The sequence below is a fragment of the Podarcis gaigeae genome (assembly GCF_964106915.1).
Source record: "Podarcis gaigeae genome assembly, chromosome: 1".
Taxonomy (NCBI): Eukaryota; Metazoa; Chordata; class Lepidosauria; order Squamata; family Lacertidae; genus Podarcis; species Podarcis gaigeae.
In genome coordinates this window covers 132,456,521-132,477,095 of record NC_139678.1, presented here as the reverse complement: position 1 = coordinate 132,477,095, position 20,575 = coordinate 132,456,521, and the positions used below count along the sequence as shown (strand labels likewise).

The 20,575-nt window shown below is 42.5% G+C and overlaps 1 long non-coding RNA gene across 1 annotated transcript; it reads right to left on the bottom strand.

The window, feature by feature from the left end:
• Positions 1 to 366: 366 nt before the first annotated feature.
• On the bottom strand, positions 367 to 6,356 carry LOC310833946. The gene is made up of 3 exons (XR_014559012.1): positions 6,063 to 6,356; positions 2,642 to 2,851; positions 367 to 1,720 (listed from the first exon to the last, which is right to left on the bottom strand). It is a non-coding gene; the product is annotated as an uncharacterized lncRNA (long non-coding RNA).
• Between the last annotated feature and the right edge of the window lie 14,219 nt (positions 6,357 to 20,575).

The following is a 20,575-nucleotide window of genomic DNA, read 5'->3' as shown; positions in this document are numbered from 1 at the left end:
AAGTCCAGCAGGGTACCCACCACCACGCCTGCTCAGCAGAGACACACAGTCCAGCTGCAAGGCCTTGCAGAAGATACTGGCAGGCCTCGTCATGCGCTATCGGGGGGGCCTATGGAAACACGCAGCCTGTGGCTTTTGACCAGGACAGGCAACCCCAGAGCCAGAGAAGAGGAGAACCAGACAGGTGTCTTTGTGTTTTAAAGAGATACTCTTTTGTGCTCACCTAGTGGAAATTGTATTTCGTGTGCTTTAAAGACAACATATAATGTGTGGATGGCATTTTTCAAAAACCTCAAATTTAATAGATGTGATTAATCTCCACCTCTCCTAATTTGTTTCCACCACTGCAGAAATTGAACACTAGTCCTGATAGCCAATTCTGAATTAATCATAAGCTATTATAAGATATCTAATTAAGAAATTACTGTAACCAGTAATTAAAGGAAATTGCTACATTATAACTAGTAATTTATTAAATGGCAATACTGAATTGGCAAAGACCAGGGATTCAGTTCCAGTTAGTGGGCGCTGGAGACAAGCAACGGATTTTAACAGCCCCAAAAGTGGATTTGGAAAAAGTTTAATTCCCCATCAAGTGATTTTTTATTCTTTAAGATGCACCTTTAAAAATAACAGTCAGCTGTGAGTTCACGCTCAATGAACCAGCAAGTCTCTTTGCAAACTGTCATCCTTGAAGGCTTTAAACCTATACAGACGACATACCTAAGGATCATAGAACCATAGTTGGAAAGGCCCTTCAGGAATGCAGGAATCTCAACTGAAGCACCCAAAGACCATACATTCAACTACACTCCGTGCTCCCTTGCCTTTGTGTCATGAAACCTACGAGGACACGATCACTTCCTCCCAGGGTTCCCTGCATTTTGAATTTGTCACTCAATTCCTCCATGTTTATGAGGATAAAAAAAGTCATGGAGGGAGAGAAATAGGATCACTGACTTGCTCATAACATCCACGTGCCACTTGGTTCTTCTGCTAAAGTTTAGGCATTTATGAGCTGAATGTGCAATCTGCCCCCTGCAGAAACACACGCACACACAGCAGCCGATCGTTGCAGAAAGACTTTTGCACATGCACTTGCACATTTCTATGCTTTGTGCAGAAATGCCAACCAATGTGTGGAGGTTGCATGCAGGGGGGGGGGGGCTGTAATTCTGCACTGATTATCCTCTGATTCATCATCAACACAGAGTCTGTATATCTTGGAGCTGCTGAAGCCCTGTTTACGCCAGTTGCCGGTGCCTGAACATGATGGGCAGGGCAGCCTCTTCCCAGAAGAATCTCGAGCGAGCAACAACCACAATCCTTTATCCATGAACACAACAGCTCAAGGCTCATTCCACAGCCGTGTTATCAGCATTCTTCAATTTCCTCCTGTGTCTGACTGTGGTATTGGCAAAGATCCTGGTATTATCCATCTTTATTGTAATTCTCTCACTACATTTGATTGAAAATCTGTGTTAAGCCTTTGAGGCCCTGAAGGCCCCTTCTAATATTACTTTAAACGCCTAAACAAATGCTTGTGCCAAGTTTCATTCTTTGGTCCTGTCATTGAGAATATTTAAACCCTTATTCTAGCTGTAGTAATAAAAAAGAGGCTAGCTACCAAAATGGCTTTGACTCCTTGTATCTAAGAGACTGCTGTATCCTTTATGTCCTCTTCAAAGCGGAGACCTGGGCAGCTTCCTCACTACCTCAACTATCTCACCTGAGGACAAGAACAGAGCAGTCAGAATATGATAGGTGGATAAACATTTCCCTCTTTAGAAAGTGGCTTTTATTTCCACTGTCACAGATCCGCATGAAAACTGCTTTCAGGGCGTCATGGTGCCACTAGGCTTTCAGCAAACAGAATTTTGAGTGTCTTTTGAAACAATTCGTGGAGACGAGGGAGGGCTGTATGAATTCATTCATAATGTGGCAGTCTTCATCCCTGGCCAACAGAATTCTTTACCCTTGGAGCCAGCATCATACCAAAGCATTGTCCAAAAATGAAATAAATGTACCACTTTAAAAAGCTAGCATGGAATTAAGCTGTGTGTGTTGCGGGGTGAGGACTCCTAGAGTTTTGCACAACTTTATTATTTATTATTATTAGTCTGCTTGTTTGTTTGTTTGTTTGTTTGTTTGTTTGTTTGTGTGTGCATGTGTGAAGTATAGAATAGAACAGAATAGACACACTGTTCACTCTTTTCTATATTCTGTGCCAGAGTTACAGCTTCCTTTTACATCTAAAATTGCAATAATTGAATTAATTTTTCAATGTGTAATTTTACAGCGCGCAGGAAAATTCAACACATGTATTTTTAAACCATAAGTAAAGTTTGAATTTTCTGCAAATATCAAAGCTTTCCTCTTTACGGGGTGGGGGTGAGACTTCAGTAATAGAAGAAGTTTGATGACTAGAAACCATAAACAGTGGTATTGGAGTAAGAGAGCCTGGATTTCCCAGTGGTTGGTTTGGTTTTCTTTTATTTTAATTGGAAGGTATCTACAGAAGAAAACGGAAAGATAAATAGAACCTTTCAGGCAAAGATATAAGTCAAAGTATGAAAGATTTAATCAAGTCCCAGAAGCATAAATACATTGCTTATAAAGAAAGGATTTAATTTAGACGAACCTGGAAGCATCTAAATAGGTGGCCTTGACTCCTTGTGGGCATCATGCAAATCTTTCTGTGTGGTGGCCGAAGTGTTGATAGGTTGTCACTCGGACACCTCCCCTGCAATTGGTGATCAGTAGCAGCTCTGTGACAACCGCAGCGGTTGCTCATGTGGAAAATTAATACCAGGACAGTGATGAATCTATTTCCATCGTTGTGATTTAGCAGCTTGATGAAAGGAAGGCAAGAAATAGGAACAGCATGTAATCATGGGTTGCCTACAGATTTTGTTGGCAGGTAAACTAATTCTAATACAGGCATTGTTTCCAAGCCCTCGCCTGGGATACACATGTGAATTGATATCAGACCCTCTTGCATGTGAGTTACTGGGTCATGACACTAAGCATAAGAGACAAAAGTGTGCAAGGAAAGTTCAGAGACTTAGGCTAAAATGTTATTTATGCCTTAACCAGATACTGCATTTGAGACAGAATAACTGTTGATCTGTGACTGAACCAGTCAAGTAACATGGCCCCAGAATGTGTTTCCAGTGTAGGGGATTCATCATTGATGTGTAACAAAACCAGGGAGGGATCCCAGGTCACTGTGGAAGCGCATGCTTTCTCCAAGTTCAAACTGAGGACTTTGCATCTCCAGTTAGCAAAGCTGGGAATTTTTGTAATTTTGCTTTTATATATGAAATTGTTTTAGCTGTTTGGCAAGGGAGAAAAACAGCTTCCATGTGCTCAACAAAAGCCCCTAAAAAGCAGCAATTCTTGCTCCTAGTAATGGTGAGTGTGACATACCTCCCCTTCCCCACATCAGAAGTGATATCACAGGCACTTATTGGATGATCTATTGACATCAATATAAGGCATCGTATTTCTCTCCCTTGCCATTTTGAATGACTCACCAATACATAAAAGCATATTTTTTAAAATTTGAAGTTATTTATTCTTTTGTTCATGTATTGCTTCCTTTGCGGCATCTGAAAGCAATGCAAAATATAAAACAGTTTACATATGGAGTGGTTATTTACAGTATATGAAACAGCTAAAACAATTTCATATATAAAAGCAAAATTACACACATGCCTAAAGACACTTTAAAACAACAACAGCACATATATAAAATCAATTCCACTCCAAGACAGATATCAACTGAGACAAAAGATTTTAGAAGGCTTGTTAAAAGAGGAACATCTTTAGCATGCACTGAAAAGAAGGTGCCTGTCTGGTAAGCAACGGGAGGGACTTCCTAAGGGTAGGTTCCTCCATCCTAAAGGCCTGATTCCAACACACGGAAGTCCCGTTCATGCAGAAGGAACCTGCTGATAGAGCAGTATCTGCAAGATGTTCCCTCCTGCAGAACACTGTGGTCATCAGTTGGGTATGTAGGGGAGGAGATGATATTTTAGGTATCCTGGTCTCAAGCTGTGTCTACCAAATCCAGCTCATTGATTGGCAGCCAGTGGAATTCTTTCAGTAGCAGGAAAATATGATGGTGATCTTCTGCCCCACTGAGCAGTCCAGCTCCCACATTCTGCACTAGCTGCCACTTCTAGGGCAGCCTCAAGGGCGCATATGACGCATCACAGGTATGCAAGCTGTACCAGCTCATGGGTGAAAGTGACCAGCCTATCCTGACCCAGAAATGCTGTAACTCTATAACCAGCCAAAGCTGTTACAAAGGCCTTCTGGCCACCAGAGGTCACCTTAGATGATGGGCCCAGGAGTAACCGCAAACTATTAACCTGCTCCTTTAGGGGAAGTATCACCCTATCCCAAAAGGCAATGGACCCATCTGGACTTGGGAACCACCTAGGCACAGTGCCTCCATCTTGTCAGGATTCAGGGGCAGTTTACTGGAGTTCATCCAGCCCACCACCAAGCCAAGGCCTCTCCTGATTCAGATTTTAAAGGGAAATAGAGCCTTACCCTCCAAGTGCCCCAATTTTCCAGGCACTGCCCTGGAATTACGAAAGCCATCCAGGTTCCAGTTTGATCCCAGAATGCCCCGATTTCCCCTGTCAGTGCCACTGCCACCAAGCTCAGGGAGGAGGATGAGCAAGCACTTGTCCCAAGTGACAATGGCCTCAGCTGTGAGGGAACATCCCGTTGCCTCTCCTGGGCCACCACTGCCAGCCTCCTCCCTTGGGCAGCTTGCAGCAACTACTGGAGACTACTGGAGAGAGGGGGCGGAGGAAAAGAGGCTGTGGCCACCGGGGCCTGGCCCCATGTGACAAGAGACGGTGGTCTCTGAGGGGCAGGCAGAGGGCAGGGCCACCCTGGGTGGGAAGAAAGGCACAGCAGAGTGGAGTGTGTTTTTTTAAATAATAATGCTATGTGTGTTCGCGTCTAATCTTGACCTTTTTCAAATTTATTTATTGGTGTGGGGTTTTTTGGTTTTGTAAAATAAGATCAGGATTAAGGGGTTTTCTCAGGATGGTGAAGGACGTGTGCGCTGTGCCCCATTGGTGTGGTGGTGGTGGTACACTTGCTCTACTTCTGATAGGAAATGTTCGGGGTGGGACAACAAAATGGGGGTCGAGGAGGGTCAGTTGCAGGGGAGTGAGAAATGTTCCTATTTTCATCTAAGGAATGTTAGAGGGTATGGGAGTGGTTGAATGCATTTTCATAATATAAAAATGAGTGTATTACAACAATGCCTGTAGCACAATAGAGGAAAGCAGACTCGTCGCAGCAGACAGGGCCTTTCATCTGGAATCAGCCTTATAGAAATGCAAATCAAAGACATAAAAATGAAAGTCGTCTATAATGGAGTTAAACAGGTGTGCAAATTGACCCTGTGCACTTATTCTCAGGTAAACGTGCATAGAATTGCAGCTTTAGGGCATACCCAGAATATGCTGTGGGAGGGTGTGCTGAGAGTTTACAAGCTGATCTTCAAGTTTTGAATGCAATAAAAGCGTTATTTCCCACCCCAAGGGGCACTGTGATTTGTGACAAAGAGCTGCTAGCTCAGCTGAATGCACCCTTTGGGGAGAGAAAATGGATGGCCACGTCTAGTTCTTCCCCACACTGTGTAAATAACACTTTTGCGAAAGGAGAAAGCCTGCTGTAAGTATACACCTTTATGCTAGCTAGATGGGGATGGAGGTCCTTTCCCTTGCCTCCAATATGCATATGGAAATAATCAATGGGTTAGAGAAAAGGAATAAGCCAGCCTGGCCAATCTGGTGCTTCCAGGTGTTTTAGATGACAACACCCCCCCCCAGACCCAGCCGAGTTGTCCTCCAAAACATCTGCAGGGCATTAGGCTGGCAAAGGCTGGCACAGTCAGTTACATTTTCTCAAATATATAGTTGGCATATACAATCTGAGAAGCATTGAATGGATGTAGTGTTGCACACAAAGCTAGGAAACTGGGCCCCTAAAAACCAGCCCAGCCCTAAAGCTGCAATTCTGTGCACACTGACCTGAAAGTAAGGAAACCAAAGTGGACCTTCTTCTGAGGAAACATGTATAAATTCAGTTTAGAACCCATCAACAAGTAATTCTTCTTCCACCTCACAGTCCAGTCCAGAAGGATATCAAGTTCAAGAACAACCCAAAAGACAGTGAAGAGTCTTGCTTGCTCAGAAGCCCCCTTTGTTCAATGGGGCTTACTTTGAAGCAACCATTTCCAGAGGGGTAGCCCTCTTTGCTGCAGCAAACTCATGTAAGCATCACTGGATTACAGCCTTAGTTTCACACTGCTTTGCTTATCTACCTTTCACTTCTTCGCTTAAGTCAAGAAAAACGAGTTGCAGCAACAGAGGTTCGCATTCCACAGATTCCTTCTCCTTACACATTCCTCCTGCTCAGGCTCATGCCTCTTTCTCTGCATGCAGTGTTTCATCACTGGAGGCTTCTTTCAGCAAATATATGGTACTTCTGATACTATCACCTGCCAAATTTCACATGTCACGCAGCCTTGGAGATTATGACCCTTAAAAGGGGTCTGGGCTCTTGTTACTGCAAACATTTGTATATCCGACTTTCTTTTCTTTAATGTGGAAACTGGCAGAATGAGCTGTTCTGTGTGACACCGAAATGTAGAAATCAGAATTAAGGTTTTGCCAAGTTGTTCATTCATTCATTCATTCATTCATTCATTCATTCATTTGATTTACTGTATATACCGCCCTTCATCCAAGAATCACAGAGTGGGCTACAATGTAAGAATACAAAATTTGTAACATAATAGAATATTTTTTTAGGTTTTGCTGCACAAAAACAGATTTTGAGAAACAGGAGTTTTCTTTTTCTTTTCTAGTCATCTTTATTGAATTAAAATACAAATATATATACATAAAAGGTAAAGGGAGCCCTGACCATTAGGTCCAGTCGTGGCCGACTCTGCGGTTGCAGCGCTCATCTCGCTTTATTGGCCAAGGGGGCCGGCGTACAGCTTCCAGGTCATGTGGCCAGCATGACTGAGCCACTTCTGTTCGAACCAGAGCAGTGCATGGAAACACCGTTTACCTTCCCACCAGAGTGGTACCTATTTATCTACTTGCACTTTGACGTGCTTTCGAACTACTAGGTTGGCAGGAGCAGGGACCGAGCAACAGGCGTTCACCCCGTCACGGAGATTCGAACCGCGACCTTCTGATTGGCAAGTCCTAGGCTCTGTGGTTTAACCCACAGTGCCACCCGCGTCCCTCTATATATACATACATTGAGATAAAAAAGAAAAGATTAAGGTGAAAAAAGAAAAAGGAAGAAAGAAAACATACCAAAAAAAAAAAAGAATTTGCATTATTATACAATCATTCATTGAATTTCTAAATAAAAGACTTCCAGTTCTTCTTCTTGTACTTTTATTTTTGTTATTTACGTTTAACACACAGCCTCCTATTACCCTGATTTGTTTTCATGTACTCTAGTAAATTAACATTTACACATTGTGTTTTACAAGGATCTGTTTAGTTCTGCAAGGAGATTGTTATTTGAACAATATGTTTTTAGGTAATCTTTGAATATTTTCCATTTTTTGTATAATTTCTGGTTTGAGAGCCCTCTTACTTTCCCTGCCATCATAGAATGGCAGGCTCTTATGATTGAATACCTCAAACTGGCAAAGATGATGGGGAGAAACAGGAGTTTTCTAAATGATGTCCTCAAGTTTCATATTTCCTAGCCTGTAAATATGAATCTTGGTGGCTCCTGTTGCTTGTGACAAATATTATAGTATCAGAATCCCAAAAGTTCTTTCTCATCTCAGATTTTAATCCAAGCCAAAGAAGAAATCAAATCCCTTCTCCTTTCCTCCCTCTCTTTCCATCATATGCTGCCAAATCCTTTGTCCCATCCTTCCCTCCCATCAATTTCATTACTTTGTTGCTGCTCTGGAAAACTTAGATGTGTGTAAAATTTGCATGCAGATTTATGTGCTGATAGGCAGCCTCTGCTCTCCCTTCCAGTTGTTCTTTATCTTTATTTTTTTATATATATAATATTTATTGGTGTTTCAAAAAGTTACAAGAATAAAAAAGAAAGAAAAAGAAAAACAGAAAATACAAAATACAAAAAAATAAAATAAAAACAATTAAAAACAAATCCATCTTTCCATATCTTATCTATCACTTGCTTGTTATTTGACCTCCTTGCACCTCCCGTTTTTGTATTCTTGTTCATTAGTTGTTTCAGCAAATCATTTCCTTCTTTGTTTTAATCTTACTAATTTATCTTAATATATTGTAACTTTACATTCTGACCTGTTAACAATCCATTTTTACTTAATCCTTTATAACATTACTGCTAAAACCACATAGCTTCATTCCAGCATCCTTCTAACATTCCTTAATTTTACAATGTTTCTGTAGGTAGACTTTAAATTTCTTCCAGTCTTCTTCTACCGACTCTTCTCCCTGGTCTCGGATTCTGCCAGTCATTTCCGCCAGTTCCATGTAATCCATCACCTTCATCTGCCATTCTTCCCGGGTGGGTAAATCTTGTGTCTTCCAATACTTTGCAATAAGTATCCTTGCTGCTGTTGTAGCATACATAAAAAAATTTCTATCCTTCTTTGGCACCAATTGGCCGACCATGCCCAAGAGAAAGGCCTCTGGTTTCTTCAGGAAGGTATATTTAAATACCTTTTTCATTTCATTATACATCATCTCCCAGAAACCCTTAATCTTTGCGCACGTCCACCAAAGGTGAAAGAATGTTCCTTCAGTCTCTTTACATTTCCAACATTTATTATCAGACAAATGATATATTTTTGCAAGCTTGACTGGTGTCATGTACCACCTGTATATCATTTTCATTATATTCTCTCTTAAGGCATTACATGCCGTGAACTTCATACCTGTGGTCCATAACTGTTCCCAGTCAGCCAACATAATGTTGTGTCCAACATCTTGAGCTCATTTAATCATAGCAGAGTTCACCGTTTCATCTTGAGTGTTCCATTTCAACAGCAAGTTATACATTCTTGACAAAATCTTAGTTTTGGGATCTAACAGTTCTGTTTCTAATTTTGATTTTTCCACCTGGAAGCCAATTTTCTTATCCAAATTATATGCCTCCATTATTTGATAATAATGAAGCCAATCTTGCACTTTGTTTTTTAGTTTTTCAAAGCTCTGCAATTTTAATTTATCTCCCTCTTGTTCCAAAATTTCCCAATATTTTTGGCCATTTGGCCTCCATATTGAGCTTTTTCTGGGCCTTCGCTTCCACAGTTGTTCTTTATCTTTAAACCAGACTTGGATCAGACATTGCTTCAGACAGAAGACTCCTTCAAACAGAGGATTGTCCTCTATAAAGTAGGACATACGGCCAACTTAAAGGTAAAGGGACCCCTGACCATTAGATCCAGTCGTGGCCGACTATGGGGTTGTGGCACTCATCTCGCTTTATTGGCCGAGGGAGCCAGCGTACAGCTTCTGGGTCATGTGGCCAGCATGACTAAGCCGCTTCTGGGGAACCAGAACAGTGCACGGAAACGCCATTTACCTTCCCGCCGGAGTAGTACCTATTTATCTACTTGCACTTTGTGCTTTCGAACTGCTAGGTGGGCAGGAGCAGGGACCAAGCGACAGGAGCTCACCCTGTAGCGGGGATTCGAACCATCACTTTCTGATCGGCAAGTCCTAGGCTCTGTGGTTTAACCCACAGCGCCACACGCGTCCGCTACGGCCACCTTAAGCAGAAGAAATAAAACATAAAAGTCAGAATGAAGAATATCACAGAGGAGCTGCACCACTGTTGCCCTTCCTATGGCTATGAGGCTATGACCGGCTGGCCCAGAAGTGCCTCAGTGCCACTATATAACCTCCCAAGCCCCCACCAAAGAGGATCTTGAGGTTCTTCTCATGGAGAAGGGGAGGGGAGAAACCAGGCCAGGCCAGATGAGGCACAGAGTGTGCAGCAGACAACAGAAAGGAAAGAATGAGAAAGCAAGGAAGGCAGCTCAAAAACATAAACAGAAGGCTCCCTGCCTCATGTAAGGAGGTTAGACTGCCATTGGGCTCCCACTTCAAGCCAGTGGGCCAGTTACAAGAATCTCCTCCCTACATACACTTTGGATCTTAGAGAGCTCAGGTTCAGCACTGGAAACCCTGGAAACACATGTTGAAGGTCAGGGAGCCCCTTCCTTTTGTTCAGTCTAGGGCCGGCCCACCCACGAGGCATAGTGAGGCAACTGCCTCGGGCAGCAGGATCCACAGGGCAGCGGGTCCTGATACAGATTTTTATTTCCCCCTTGTTATTGTTGTAGATCTTCACTCTCCTCTTCTCCCCTTGTGGAGAGGGTGGCACCATTTTGTGGTTTGCTTCTGGTGCCAAAATGTCTTAGGCCTGCTGTGTTTTACCCAAATGGATAGGGGGCTCAGGCACCTAGCCAGCAAAACTCTGGGGGCTCAGCAGTGACTTCTGAGGCCACTCTTACACTTCCAGGGCATGGCCCTTCACAGTGAGGGATAACTGATTTGTGGAATTCAGAGAAATATATGTTTTGCTGGAAAAGGTAATGTCACCTAGAAGGGAGGGTTGCCAACCACCCCAAGTTTCAGACCTCATCTAGTATTTTAGGATTTAGGAAAAATAATAACAGAATGTGTTCCCCAAATGAGCTGCCTCTTGCATTGAAACTTGCCTCCTGTAATGAAGTCCTCCCTGCACCCACCCCACTGAAACATAAAATGGTTGACAAATTGTGACATAAGATTTAAAAATTAAATTTCCACAGCAAATTTTGTTTTTGAGCAACTCCTACAACTTAAGAGCCCTATGGGTTATCATCTGAAAGTATTTCTTGTTCAAATAATCACTTTAGGCTGCAATCCCAAAGGAATTTACTAGGGAGTAAGTCCCATTCAGGGACACGGGTGGTGCTGTAAAACCTCAGTGCCTAGGACTTGCCAATCGTATGGTCAGTGGTTCAAAACCCCACGGCGGGGTGAGCTCCCGTCTTTCAGTCCCAGCTCCTGCCCACCTAGCAGTTTGAAAGGACCCCTAAGTACAAGTAGATGAATAGGTACCGCTTTATAGCGGGAAGGTAAACAGTGTTTCCGTGTGCTGTGCTGGTGCTGGCTCGCCAGATGCAGCTTCATCACGCTGGCCACGTGACCCGGAAGTGTCTCCGGACAGCGCTGGCTCCCGGCCTCTTAAGTGAGATGGGCGCACAACCCTAGAGTCGGACACGACTGGCCCGTATGGGCAGGGGTACCTTTACCTTAAGTCCCATTCAACACTGTGGCACTTCTGAATAAATATGCATGGGCTTGCTCTGATAATCTCACGCTTCTCTCCCAACGTCTCACTGATTTCAGAGGGATTTACTTTTATGTAAATCTGTATAGGAGTGTAATTTTTTTGCTGGATTCCTGCACTTAGATACACATGCAAGATTGCAGCCTTTGTTTGTATAAGCCTGCTATCTGCCCTCCTCCACTGTGAAGTTTTTGGATTGAATGTCCTACTTGTGTCTTGACCTGTGAATTTGAGATGTGGAGATTTTATTGTATAAAATGTGTAATTAAATACCTGTTTACATTACGGACTGAACATGTAGCATCCATCCCCTGAGGGACCTTGAGGAAATGAACTCGTGCATTTCATGAAGTTCTCCATGATGGTAAGTAAATAACTCAAAGGATGTATCAAGGAGCACTCCAAATGGCCCTGGTGAGCAAAAATACATTTCTGTCCTTTGATAAAGTGAAAGAATAAGAAGTGTCAGTAATAAAATGAAACTTGCAGGAACCAAATGTTTCCCCAAAGAACTGAGTGAAGCAGTTTTATTTGTTCTCTCGTGTTTGTACAAATATATGGCCTTCTCAAAGACATGCCTTGGGGGCATTTAAGAATAATTCTTCTCATATTCCTCATCTGCACTCATAAGAATGATATTACTATTATTAAGTTGTAAAGTGTTAGCAATGTTATGTTCATTGGATAAAAGAGGGCATTAAATATGAGTAGCCCAGCAGGGGAGTGGCGGTTTTTGAAAGCTTGTGTTTATTTATTCCATTTGTTCCCCAAATTTAATGTTGTAAAATGATGGCAAAAAGCAGCTTAAAAAAAGAATTAAAGCCAATCTCCCCCAAAGAAATCCAGAAAAGAGGAAATACAATGCAATCTGTCATGTGCTGCAAACCCAGAATGATCAGACAAGAAGTCTGAGACTGTTGAAATAAAAAATAAAAAGTTTTAACCCATCATAAAATTAGAAAGGACCAGTCAGTTCAGTGGTGTGAACACGAGGCTGAGTTTTCCTGATGGGTGGCAAGTGGAGTACAGAATCCTCAAGAACAACACAAAGCCTGTACAAGGACGGCCAGGTCAATGTTACCTGAATGTGCTTACATGCCGCTCATCCAATGTAAATTGCATTATCAATGCACCATTTTTCTGGAAGAAAACAGCGATCCTTTACCAAAAAAGTATTACAGTGGAACTGAAGAACAGGCTTCCACAGCTTCTAACCCATCTAGCCAAACATAGCCTAAATGGTTATGGCAGTTAACCGATTTATGAGAGAAGCCATGTCCTTACAACAGAAGAGTGAAACATGACGGTTACCCCACGAGGGAGGAAAGGGGCCGGGCTCAGTGGTCCCTCCCAACTTTTGTGTCTTGGCTGGCCTGTCACCCTCATCCACTTCTTGACGTGGAAAGGCAGAAATGGGCAGCCTCTTGCACAGGTAGGATCCTGACAGCGATGCAGAACTCTAGTTCTGCAGGATTCTCAACCCTGTAGCCAATCCCCTCCAACCGGTAAGGCTCCTGAGACTCCCGGCTTTGGATCTTTCTGCCCTGCGCCAGTTTGTGGGGGGCAGCCCCACTCTCTCCTCCTGCGATTGTAATCACATGAGGGGGGAACAACCTCATGTTTCCTTTAAGACTTCTTTTATGACTGTATATTGGGGGGGGGGGCAGGATTCAATAAGTTACTTCCTGATTTACCACTTTTTGCTCTGAAGTGTAGTCATCACAGAATAGCAGGTCTTAAATGGCTGTAGTGAATTGTATTACCAGTGCCAAGCTATTATTTACTCAAAGCCGGTTCCAATATTTATCTGAGGGGATGAGAAATCCAAACAGAAAATAAAACCCGGCACTGAGAATTTTCCAAATACCGCTCGAGGAAATTGCCGCTTGGTTCTGCTCTGTAATCAGCCACCGTAAACTGTCTGGATAGTGTTTCAGTTGCTGCATTTTGCATGTGAAGACCACATATATTAAAGATGAGGAGAAAACACATGTAGGGATCATACAAGTCTCAGGGCAAGTAAATTACTGTTAAGTGCAAATCCTTTGATTCTTGGATAGCCAGATGGCCAGCCATGTGCTTTGAATTATAAAACTAAACAAGAATCATAAAAGTGGGGTTTCCACAGCATTCCTTTTTCATTTGCTTGGAAATCCATTCTCAGCATTTCAATCTTTAATAATTGGTTCTTCTATGAACCTCTCCCTTTAAGTACATTGTGTATGTACGCATGTACGTGGGGAGAGAGAGACAGAGAGAATAGTGCCCTTTCCTAACCTGAACTTGCTAGTGATTCAAAAAGGTTATCAAATATGGCAACATTCAATGTGGTGTCATAACTGGGAACAATTTCAAATCTGAATAGCTCTGGAGTATTGTCATCTAATGCTTCAATTCTGCAAGCAATTAATGTGATACAGTAAGCCTTCAACTTACACACATTTAACTTGCGCATATTCAGCTTTGTGTGTGTGGCAAAAAAGGGGGGTGGAAATCAGGGCAGAGGGGCTCTGAAAAAGGGACTTTGGCAATCCCATCCGCCATTGAATCCAGTGTGCTTTGACTATACATGATTTTGGCTTTACGCACAATCTTTGGACCGTAAGCCCCACGTGAGTTGTGGGCTCACTGTATTCAATGCTGAAACTAGAGTTGTGCAATAAAGAACATGTTTTTCATCTGGAGCAGAACAGTAGATTTCTGTCAGGCGGCAGAGGAGCCAACCTCCATGGCAGGTTGCCAGGAACAGACAAGACAAGGAAAAGTCCTTACCATCTGCTTTTATTCAATTTTCACAGAAAGAGGCTTGGGAATGCAGCCTCTCAGAATAATGACGTTGTCCCTAGTGAATCTCTCCCACTTCTTCATGAGTCATCACTACGGGTGAAGTGAAGAAGTGAAACGTGCCCTCTGCCTTTGAGCTCTTTGCTCTCCTACTTTCAAAGCCTGCCAGGTTCTGGGAGGGGGTTCTGGAATGCTTTCTAAAGACATTGAGTCCATCAGCTGTCACCCCCCTGGTGCTTCCTCCTCCTCCTCCTCTCCCATTATTTCCCAGCTTCCTCTCCTCTGCCTCTGAGCTGTGACCTCCCTCAAACCCCTGTTGTAATTCTGAACTGTCTTCTTCTTCTCTGGAAGGGTCAGGCTGGGGAGGCGGTCTCCCCCATTCCTCCTCTGCCCAGTCCCTGACAATTTATTTGGATATATAAAAAACAACAACTGGCTGTTTAAATAGCAATCACTTTAGACACAATCCAAAAATTAGTCACTCATAAGTTGCAATGAAAGAAGATGCACTGCCATTTTATACTGTTTACCTAAAAGTTAGTCCTACTGAGTTCAGTGTAACTTTCTCATAGGTGCCTGTGATGGGGTTGCGCTGCAATCTTAGTCACAAATACGTTCCATTCCATTGCTTTCACATAAACTCAGTCTTGGCAAGCATTTTCTGGCTTGTGCCCAGAGCTATTTAACAATATTTTATGCAAAAGGAAGATGTATTTTCACAAGAATATGGAAAAAGTTTGTTATGATTTAACAGCGCACTGCTGGTACGAGTGGGAATACAGCATGATGCAACTGACTGCTACACTCTTAATAAGGATTTGGGGTTTGTTGTAATAATGTTGGTTAAAAATGGAGAGATTCATGGTAATTTCTAGTTATGGCAGTCAGATACGCCCCTTCTTCCATTTATTTTCATAGAAACACTGAACACTAATTAAGTTCTCAGTAGCAGAAGTGTCTAGTAACTACATCAAAACAGGTCTTGATTCTAATAGACAGTATAGGCAGGAAAGGTATAAAGATGAACAGGTGGCCAGGTTGGCCGTCTAGGGCTTACAATTTTAAGGAGTGAAACTTAGTTTTTGCACATTTCTTTAGTGAGTGGTCTTTAAAATACGTTTTTTGGAGGTGAGGAATTCAAATTTGCTATTGTTTTTGTGACTGAACAACATTTAGCTTGGCATGCCTACGTTTGATAAAGAAGCATATAAACTGCTTTTGGAAAATCAAAGCATTTTAATTTTCCCTTCTGAAAATGTCAGGTAATGCTAAATAATGATGGTGATGATGTATAACTTCACATACTTGGCAATCATTTGTAATGATTTCTATTTGATTTTACACATGTTTTATGTACCAAGCAAAATTAAATTGCAGTAGTTTAACCAAAACACCTTTTGTATTCCCAAGTCATGTTACAAAAAATAAGCACCCTGCATTTTTGGAATCTGAAATCTGAAAAATTCAACACACACTGGTATCTGAGTGCATTGCCACTTTGCTAGTTTGACAAGCATACAGAATGAGAAACCACTGCTCCAAAGCCTGCTTTAAATTCTTTAATGACTATGAAAATACTTCTGTTTTAGAAAAGTAAATCTTAAGACAGCTATACTTCCTGGTTGATTCCATGACCAACTGTTCTAGGGTTTGACCTCTTTGTCTTGACTAGAATACGTGTCCCCAGTCTATGTGAGGAGCATAATTGAAGTCATCTATAAACACCTCTTCAAATCTAGCAGTGTGCCAGAAGCTTTAGAAGAGGGGAAAGGACAAGGTTTCTTCTTCCACTCCACTTGATTGGCAAGTCAAAGAACAGTTACAGCTACCACTGTAGGTGGCTGTATCCATTGGGACCTAAAAAAGAAGAAGTTCCATGTCACATTTCTAGAAATGACACAGGGGAATGTACAGTATCAGTTCAGGAGTTTACCCCACTGAAATCTACTGAGAAATAAATAAATGAAACTGCAGCCACTCACCCAATGATAGTGGCCCACTGATTTCATACCACAGCTATTCATTTTCTGCCATTATACAAACATTTCATGTGGATTCCGTTTGTGGCACTGAACCTGAATAATCAAGCATTTTGTACTATTCCTCCGTTATTGCATTTGGATGCACAGCTATATAATTTGCACTTGTATAATCTGCAAAAAGCAAGGAGAGTTTAGAGTTTGAATTCTACACCAAGTTGGTCAACTAATGATCTACAGGCAGGCTTCTGAGTCCTGGGGAACAGTAACGTATATGGATCACAGTTCTGCAAAGTCGGAGGTTCTGGCTGTTCATATCCAAAACAAATAACATTTGCTTCATATGTCAAAGTGGCAAACAGATTAATTTTCCTTAAAGGTAAAAGCTGCAATACCATTTCTGTTGAATTTTATAGGGTAAGGCATGTTGGAAATTAAATAACATCTGTTACACTCTGTAAAGTGGGGGCGTCCTTTAAAATAACAAATACCTGACAGTCCTGCATAAGAGGGAATGTGGAAGTTCAGCACGTGATCTGTGGTTCTGTATGCATTCTGAATCAACCCACAAGGGTGGGATATATTTGCAAAACCCTAATTTAAACTGGAGAAGACTTTTGGCCTTGCAGGCAGCACTACTGTTGCACAGTGATGGACAAATCTGTCAATTTTCATTTTTCTCAGTTCCTAATTTTTCAAGTCTGAAGTTTTGTTTTCCACATTTCCACTTCAAATTGCGTTAAAAAGAAGAAGAAGAAGACAAAATCCCCAGGAGAATTCATCAACATGAAAATGCAAGTTTCTCCTAAAATACACATTTTTGTATGGAAGTTTATCTAATGTGAAGATTTTTGCAAGCAATTTGCCTCTAATATAATACATTTTAAAAATTTTGTTTTCCCAAATGCATGCATTTTCATGCACACATTCTCCTAATTCACACAGTTTTGTACAGAGCTTATGCACTGTCAAATCTGAAAAAGTGCAAATGTCAAAGGATAACTATTTGTTTCAATTTGTGTATTGTTTTGGACGGTGCAAATTCACTTTAAAATGTGAACCTAAGTTTATTTCTCCCTCATCACTATTGTTTTGTGAGCAGAACAGGCTTCCACTCATTCAGTGTAGAAGTTGAGCTCTGGCACAAGTGGGAACGGCCTCCTGGCTCTGGTGCAGCTGGGGAAAGACTTCCCTTCTTCCTCTGCTGGGTCCACTGACTGCTAGGGCTCACCCACAGTTGAAGCCATGGGGCATGGTTTGGGGAACTGGTCAGAGGGAAGACTCTCTGGCTATAGAAGCCCAGGGCACCCAGGCCACAGCTCAGTTGTCGCTGGTTTCCCTGCCTGCCCACCCTGCTCCTGATGTGGTGGGGCTGCCCGAGGGCAAGCAGGCAGCTCCCACAGAGGACCTTGCTATGGAAACCTTTATTCGCCAGCTTTGGGGCCAGGGAAGAATTTGCCTTCAGACAAATTGGGCCTGTCTGGGGGCTTTGTCTGCCTCGTAGTCATTGTCACAAGTTGATGGGGACAAGGCTGGGTCCTTAGTCCAAATGGCCAAGGGGTGGGGTCTCACTCCAAAGGATCAGGGGATCCCCTTAAAGGGATCCAGGGAGGTGCATCTGTCTGGACACCCCATATAATAATAATAATAATAATAATAATAATAATTATAATTATAATTATAATTATTATTTATTTATACCCCGCCCTCCCCAGCCAAGGCCAGGCTCAGGGCAGCTAACAAGCAATAATAAAAATAAGTTGAATGCATACAACTTAAAAACAAAATTAAAATACAACATTAAAATATTTAAACATTAAAATATTAAAATGTAGCCTCATCGCAGGAGGAGAAAGGAAAAAGAAAAAAGAAAGAGGGGGAGGGAATCAAACTGGATCCAAGCCAAAGGCCAGACGGAACAACTCTGTCTTACAGGCCCTGTGGAAAGAAATCAGATCCTGCAGGGCCCTGGTCTCATGAGACAGAGCGTTCCACCAGGTGGGAGCCAGTGCTGAAAAGGCCCTGGCTCTGGTTGAGGCTAATCTGACTTTCTTAGGGCCCAGGACCTCTAGGGTGTTGCTATTTATGGACCTTAAGGTCCTCCGTGGGACAGACCGGGAGGGTGGATGGGTCATGTCACCCCCAAAAATCGTGATGGGGGGGGGGGAGTTGCCCTGATTTGATTTACATCATAGGGCGATCCTTAACTTTGGGTAATCTTGCCAAATAATCAACCGGCAGACAGGTCAGTTCAGGATACACCTCCCAATGTCTGCGCCAAAACCTTCTAACGTCTGTAATCAATAAAACTGAGGCCTGTTTATATCATGGTTGGTTGTCCTGCTGTTATTGCAACTTTATCTTGCCTTGGCCCCACCACCAGTGGTTTTACTCCACCTGGAAATGCAAATTCTGCTTCCTCTCCTCCCTTCAGCACCCAGCGCATCCCAAGTGTCCCCAGCCCCCTGGAGCAGATTTCTGAGGGCGTATTGGGAAGAGAGGAAGGGAAAGCCCACTGCACGAGTGGAAGTTGGTTCTACACCTACCATTTAGTTGGGCTTCCTTTTGTGTGTACCTAACACATGCAAATCCTGAAGCTTGCAAGAGAGAGAGAAAATATTTTATAAAATATTTTTATTCATTCTGCGCTGGTGGATCTATCCCAAGATTAGATTTGTGAGATTTTTAAAAGATTTCAGCTATTGAAAATGGCTGTTGGGCTGCAGAGTCTATTCACAAACTAAGCAGGAGCAGCAATATTTTGAGAGAAAGGTGATCCATTATTATTTTTTATCAAACTATAATACTCTGGGATGGAGGCAGGGCCATAACTAGGGCGGGTGAAGTGGGCCCTGGCCAGGGGCGCAGGCAAGGGAGGGGCGCAAAATCGGCTTTAAAATATGTTCCTAATAAAAATATTGATTATTGCCTCATAAGAAAAGGTTTTAAATAGAGGGTTAATTGAATGGGTGGAGGGTTGGAGGAGAGGCGGAAAGAAGAGCTAATTTGTCCGTGGCTGGGGGCGCAATCTGGATGGCTCTGCCAGGGGCACAAGATCACCCAGCTATGGCTCTGGATAGAGGATCCCACTTAAAATAAGGGATCTCTCCAAACACTGCCTATTAATTTTAGTTAAAAACCTTAGAACAGCATTGTTGTCTCACAGGAACTAAAAAAAAATATGAAAAAATGAAACTGGTTATGTTGCTCTAATTGAAGAAATGACTGCCTAATTTCACCAGGGGACAAATTTCAAATATACAAAGAAGTTTTAATCACTGCACAGGAAAAGAAATACTAGCTAAAACATAATTGAATATGAACCACATTGGACAGGCCTACAGTACTATAGCAGCAGGTAATTTAAGTTTAACCAAATTAATTCAAAAGACAGCCAAACTTTCAGAAATGTAATGGTCCCCTACTATGCACTTATATCCAATTGAATTTTTGGCATAGATATTCCCTCTGGCACCCAAATTAAATTAATCCAAAATGGAATAGACATAAATCAACGTAGCACAGGGCAATGATAGGTCTGGCCTATCATAGTTAGAAAGCTGATAGGATTTGTCAAAGTGTGGAATCTCTTTCTTTGAAGACAGTATCTCAATGAAATAAGTCCCAAGGATTCTTCCCTCCCAAAACTTGCAGTGACTCTTTCAGCAAAACATTATGTGAGGTTCCCTTGAGACAATTGGTTTTTTACATTAGGTTTTGCTCCTGGATCTCAGCACAATGGAAGAAGGAGCAGCAGAAGCTGTCATGGGCCCTCGGCTCAATTTTCCACTGTAGAATCTGGGATCTAAGCCTTGAATCCTCACTACCCGTGAACACGGCCAGACATGTGTGTCACCTGAGGTGACCCATAAAAGGGGACCCACTCCCCACCAGAAAAAAAGGGCTGAATGAAGATCTACATCAGGAACAAGGGAGGAATAAAGATATACATTAAGATCTAATGCTCAGTGGATTCTGCAGCCCGAGACAGTTGCCTCACCTTGCCTCATGGGTGGGCCGGCCCTGTCTATGAAGCCATGTGAAAAGTAGCCACATGTAGCCATGCTCTGTCTGTAAGGAATTCTGGAGGCTTCCCCAGAGACAGGCAGAGGAAGCTAGAAGGGCAGCTAACAAGAAATACTGAAAGCGACGTATGTGACAAAAAGAGAGGAAACTCTAAATGAATGGGAGTTACACATTTAGTGGTTAATTTTGGTAAGCAGATAATTGGGAGGGTAAAGGTAAAAGTAAAGGGACCCCTGACCATTAGGTCCAGTCGTGGGCGACTCTGGGGTTGCGGCGCTCATCTCGCTTTATTGGCCGAGGGAGCCGGCGTACAGCTTCCGGGTCATGTGGCCAGCATGACTAAGCCGCTTCTGGCAAACCAGAGCAGTACACGGAAATGCCGTTTACCTTCCCGCCGGAGTGGTACCTATTTATCTACTTGCACTTTGAGGTGCTTT